This window comes from Rhinolophus sinicus, chromosome 2 (genome assembly GCF_057876585.1).
Source record: "Rhinolophus sinicus isolate RSI-liver-muscle chromosome 2, RSI-T2T, whole genome shotgun sequence".
NCBI classification, from domain to species: Eukaryota; Metazoa; Chordata; class Mammalia; order Chiroptera; family Rhinolophidae; genus Rhinolophus; species Rhinolophus sinicus.
In genome coordinates, this window is record NC_142502.1 from 109,135,889 (window position 1) to 109,141,888 (window position 6,000).

The window sequence follows — 6,000 nt, forward strand, 5'->3', positions numbered from 1 at the left end:
GCCTGGGTGAGAATTACATGAATGAGTCTGTGTGGAGTGTGAATGGTACACAGTGACCACTCAGGAAATGCTGCCGTTAGCCATGCAGTGATTTTTCTTCTGGAACTTCCTTTAATGACATGAGTATCAAGAGGAATTGGACATTTTCTTTTCTACTTCTGTGGCCCTATTTCCATAGTATTTATGTGTTTAAATTTGTCTGGATATTCCATGGAGATTCGATGATTGATAGAAGGAAAAAATGTTCTGATTTACACCTATTTAGTCAGATGTTTCATAGATTGGCAGGAGAAACGGGACACGGTTCTGAATCAGTCTGATGCAGCGCCCCAGCCAGTGAGGGCTTACAGCAGTGATCAGGTGTGATGTAGTAAAGCCAGAGGCTGCCCCTTCTCGCTGGTGTATTTATGTAAGTGACACACAATACAGAAAACTAGAAAAAAAAATGGAGAGCATAAAGCCAGCGATGGTCTGCCAAGGGTTTAAATTATTTTCTGTAATTTTCCCCCCATTTTATCCTAAAATTTACCAATATTTTTTATCTTTCATAAAGAAAATCATTCTCTATGAATCGAGTGAGTCAGGCACTTAGGTTTTTTTCCTTCTTCCAGAAATGGGAATGCATTTGTGCTGATTCTGGCCAAAAGGTTAGGGGCTGCCCTGTGGGAGAGGCATCGAGCTATTCTGTAGGTCCTCGTAGGGTAGAGCAGTTAGCTGGGAGTCCTCGAAGGCCGATTTCAGTGCAATACAAAGAAGACCCTTCCCTCCATCAGATCGGTCCACCCGGCCTGCAGCAGCGAGTTCCTCTGTCTTGGACATCCCAGCCAACATAGAACGGACGTCAGGCGAGCTAACCCTAAGGATTTTTCCTAGTTGTAGGACGGTACAAGAGTATAAGTTTTCCTTTCCCATCTTTTCCCCGTTCTTCTTAGCCTGCTTTCCATTTCCCTGGCACCTTCACTTTTCGCCAACATCCCCGCAGGATGTTGCGGCTAAAGGCCCAGGAGGCGATCCCAATCTACCCCGCAACGGATGACGTCCACGGCCTCCCCACCGAGAATTGGTTGCGAAGAGACTTTGGGGGCGGAGAATAAGGCGGTGACTTCAGATAGGCAAAAGCGAGGAGCCTGAGATAGGGGCGGTGACGGCCGGCTCCACGGACGAATCCTTCCTAGCCCTTTCCGCTTCAGACTCACTGCCCTTGGTTACCTGCTTTCCTCCGCTGTCCGCCTCCTTTCTCTGCTTTAGTCCAGCTTGGACCATAGCTCAGAAGGAAGACCCAGGTGGCGACTGTGGCACCTGACCCAGTCCCTGGGAGCACCCACCTGGTGATGGCCTTTCTGTCACTACGTAATTGCTCCAACGGTAGGAAAACGCGGCGTGGCCATTTTGGAACCGGGCAGCTGCGATTTTGGCCATCATCTAGGAGTCTGGCAAATACAGTATTTTCCTCTCCTTCTCCTTCTCCTTCTCCTTCCCTTCCCCCTTCCCCTTCCCCTTCCTCGCCTTCTACCCCTATCCCGTCCTCCTCCTCCTTCTCCTTTTCTAACAGATAAAACCAAATGGAGGGATAATTATGTAATGCGGAATTCCTCAGGCTCTTTCAGGACTCCTAATATCCCTATTCCAAAATATGGAAGACCCTGCGCTTTCACATATAATGGGATATATAGAAGCTTGGAAAGCTCAGAGACAAATTCCGGCCCCTCTGGCTGATTGATGCAGGAGTCAGACTCAGGTTTACTGTCCTGTGGGGAGACCTATGACCTTGGACAAACAGCTTAAGGAAACTTCAGTTTCTTCAACTGTAAAATGGGAATTATACCACCCACCTCACTGGGTTAACATGAGGACTAAATGAAACAGGTACATAAAGTGCTTAGGCCTGTGTCTGGCTCTCAAGAACCGGAATAACACCTACTGTACAGGGTCTGTGCATAGGAAATTAGGCAGTAAGGACAGGAATTTATCTTATTTTCCCAGTATCCTCCTCAGTGTGGAAGAGTGAGGGATACATAATAGAATAACTCCGTTAAAAGAATGAGAGACAAAGTAGGACCCCCACCTTTCCACCTCCAGCCTTTGCATTTTCCTCCCTTTCAGGCCCTGGGGTCCCCCCTCAGACATTTACTTGCGTTCTAATCCCTTTAGGTTAACATTTACACTTTCACTTGATCACACCAAGTTGTTAACTCCGAGGTTAGAATTTTTTACTTTCGATCTGAAATTCTGTGTTAAGGGCTTTGTGTCCTGATGAGAAACTTCAGGTGTCTGGTGGCCTGGAGGGAGCTATATTGAGGGGCAGGGATGACCCATGATAAAATGGTTTTGATTGGCATTGATTGCTTTCCAAAGGGCAGGTACAAAGGTACCTGGAGCCAGTGTCTTCTCTCCCTTTCCCCTCACCTTTCACTTCTCTTAGTTGTTCACCACGGCCACTTTCACAGCTTCCAAGACTGTCACAAGCACAGGACCCAAGTACTTCTCTTTGTGTCGTGTCTTCTTCCCTCTTGCTGCAGGGAAGTTTTTCCCACTATTGGCATCAGTCTCTGTGTATATACCAGAGAACATTGGTGCTTTTGGACCTATAGCATCCAGCCCCAGGGCTCAAAGATCCTCCAAGCGCCAGATGAAGAAACTGAGGTCCAGATTTTAAAACTTGTGCCCAGTCAAGTTGAATCAAACTTGGTCTTTCTTGTTGAGTGAACTTTATTACAGCCATGTTAACCAACCAGAGTGTTTCGTTCCCATTTGCCCTTGGTTCTCAGCAGCATTCGGAATGGTTGGTGTAGCCAAGTCACCAGATAAAGGAAGCATATGTAGTTACTGTTTTAACCCAGAAAAAATGTTGTGAATGGAGAAAAACTATTATGTGAATATATTTGACTGTAAGATTTTTAATATGTTTTCTGAAACTGTTGATTCAGTTACTGACTTACACCACTAAAGCTCAACCAGCTCAATTAGCCTGTTAATGCTCTTCCCCCAGAGAAGGACAAGGACTTTGTAAGGAGCCAGTAAGCTCTAAAGGGGACCGTGGCCGTAAAATTGGTGAGAGTGGAGTTGACCGTGGAGATGTGTCTGTCTAGGGGTGGGGTGGGGTAGCAGGGACCCAGTGGCTTGTTGTTGGTATGATTATATGTCCAGCGCGGCCTGGAGACGTTATAGTGATTTCAACTATCCCAGCACAGCTTTGTGCCTATCTAAGGTTAATCAGGGTTACACACTTTTGTATTCAAATCAGGGCTAGTAAACTGCCTCCAGGCTTACCAGAAACAGGGGATTTCCTTTTTGTGGGGAGCCATGGTTACAGGTGACTCTAAGCTTTACAGAATGGCTCAGTTTATGCTTAACCTAAGCTGCTGAGGAATGTGGTGGGAGCGGCCAGTTCCCGGACACAGAAGGCTGATGCCTATCAGGGCAATTGATAGGATAATTACTTTTGAGAGTTTCAGTGAATTTTGTATCCTCTATGTGAAAGTTAAAGAATTTACATTTGTTAAGGTAATGCATATTTTCGTTGCTAAGTTGCACGTACTCAAACTGCTTATATGGGTGCAGTAAAATAAACTGGACGGCTTCAGCATCACTGGAGTCCGCGATCGCCATCATCATTTGTGTGAGTGTCTTTTATTCATTCCCACTCCCCCATTCGGGAACCGATCGACTTGTGGTGGCTGGCCCGTCACACTTGGCGCCCGACGTGGACCTGAATACGGGGGTAACAGTGAGGAACACCGCGTGGCAAGGGCCCGGCTCGTAGAGGAGCTTATTTCAGTGGATGCGCAGTGAGTGAGACACTTTAATATTACCCCTCGGTCGAATGGATGTGTGAATGAGTGATAGTTCCACGACTTTTTGTCACGGAGCTTGATTGGGCCCTAATCTGCGGTTCCGTTTCTGTCATACGGCATAACGGCGACTGGATTTCAATCCACCAGTTCGGGGATTTATACCGAAGCGCATTAGCCAAGACAGATTTAGTCCCGCGAGGGGCACGGCCAGACGGGCATCTGATTGTTTTCTTTGTTGATTGAAGGGCCGAAAAGGGGAAAAAATGGGTCACGCGAGCAGCAAGGACCTGTATGTTAGAGGACTTAAGAAGTTGCTTGCCGCCCGTGGCAGTCGGGTGAGCAGAGAACAGCTAGACAAGTTTTATAAAAATTGCAAAAAAAAAGTGGGAAAACAGTTACAAGATTATTATGCTGCCCATGGACTTAAATGTGAGGGCTGCAAGTTAGAGAAAGTAAAACAAGTTGGAAATGAGGAAATCCTCCCATCTGCCGCTTCTCCGGTGGAGAGAGAGGAGGGGGAGGAAGCCAAACACACAAAAGGATTTTTTAAGGTTAATAAAGAGCCTGTTTGTCAGGAATCTCCTGTCGAGCACTGGGAAGATTTAGAGCCTCAGGATCAGGAAAAATTAGAAGATGAAGTAGCCAAATATGATAGGGACAAAAACCCTCCTTTAGTGGCTATGGCTCAAGGAGACGAGCAGCCTGCAGATACTGCACTTTCTTTTGCAGATCAGCTAAAAAAGATTCAGGGACAGTTGATAGAACTTAAAGTTACAGTGGATGGAGGAAATTGTAATAAACCTCCGCTGCAGTCTTCGGTTTGGGAAATGCCTGCTGAGCCTTCGCCAGGTTATGTTAAGCCAGGATTGGACTCTGTTGTACGATCCCCTCTTCAAATGGCTTGTGAAGAAGCTCACAAGCAAGGGGAGTCCACAGAGCAATTTGGGATATATCCTATCTTTGAAAGGCCAGGCCAGGCAGGGCGCAGGGTTAGAGAATGGAGGCCATTTCAATGGAAGCAATTGAAGGAATTGAAAGAGGCTTGTGTACAGTATGGTCCTATTGCCCCTTTCACTATGGCAATTTTGGATGCACTGTCTAGTGAAGTTACCCCTGCAGAGGATTGGAAGCATATAGCTCATGCTTGCCTTTCCGGAGGCGACTATCTCTTATGGAAATCAGAGTTTTATGAAAATTGCAAAAAGAAGGCTAATCAAAATGCCCTAAGGCAAATTCCTATTACTTTTGACATGCTAGCAGGAGAAGGCATATATGCTGAATTAAGAAATCAGATGGGCTTTGCAGTGGGAGTTTACGCTCAAACCACTGCTGTAGCAAAAGACACTTGGCGAATGTTGCCTGATTCTTCCCGCAAAGAGGAACATGTCTCTCAGATAAGGCAGGGACCCGATGAGCCTTTTCAAGATTTTGTGGCTCGCCTCAATACAGCCGCGGGGCGGATTTTTGGGCCATCAGCTGCTACTCAGTCTTTCATAATGCAGCTTGCTTATGAAAATGCTAATTCTGCATGCCAAGCTGCTATTAGACCGTTTAGAAAAAAGGGAACATTGTCTGACTATATTTGCTTGTGTGCTGACATGGGATCCTCTTTTACCCAAGGCATAGCCATAGCGGCAGCTATACAAGGAAAGCCTATGAAAGAAATATTGTATCAACAGGCAAGACTCAATGCAGGGAGTCGCTCTGGAGCTTGTTTTACATGTGGAAAATTGGGACATCGAGCTGCCCAATGCCCTCGTAAAGGGGAGTCTGAGAACTCAACCGCTCCTACAAAAAAGCCTCCAGATATATGTCCTAAATGTAGGAGAGGAAAACATTGGGCTAATGAATGCAAATCCAAGACAGATAAAGATGGGAAACCCATCCAGGGAAACTGGGTGAGGGGCCAGCCCCTGGCCCCAAATCAACAATGCTATGGGGCACTTCAGATCCCAGAACAGATGCAGGGACAGAGAGGGAACGAACCTCTGAGAGGAAATACATCACAAATTTATTTCAGGCCACCTCAGGTAGCGCAGGATTGGACCTGTGTTCCACCACCGACATTGTACTAACTCCTGAGATGGGAATGCAAGCATTGCCCACAGGGATCTTTGGGCCACTACCACCAAGAACTGTAGGTTTATTATTAGGAAGAAGTAGTACCACTATGAAGGGGATTCAAATTTCCCCGGGAGTTATTGAT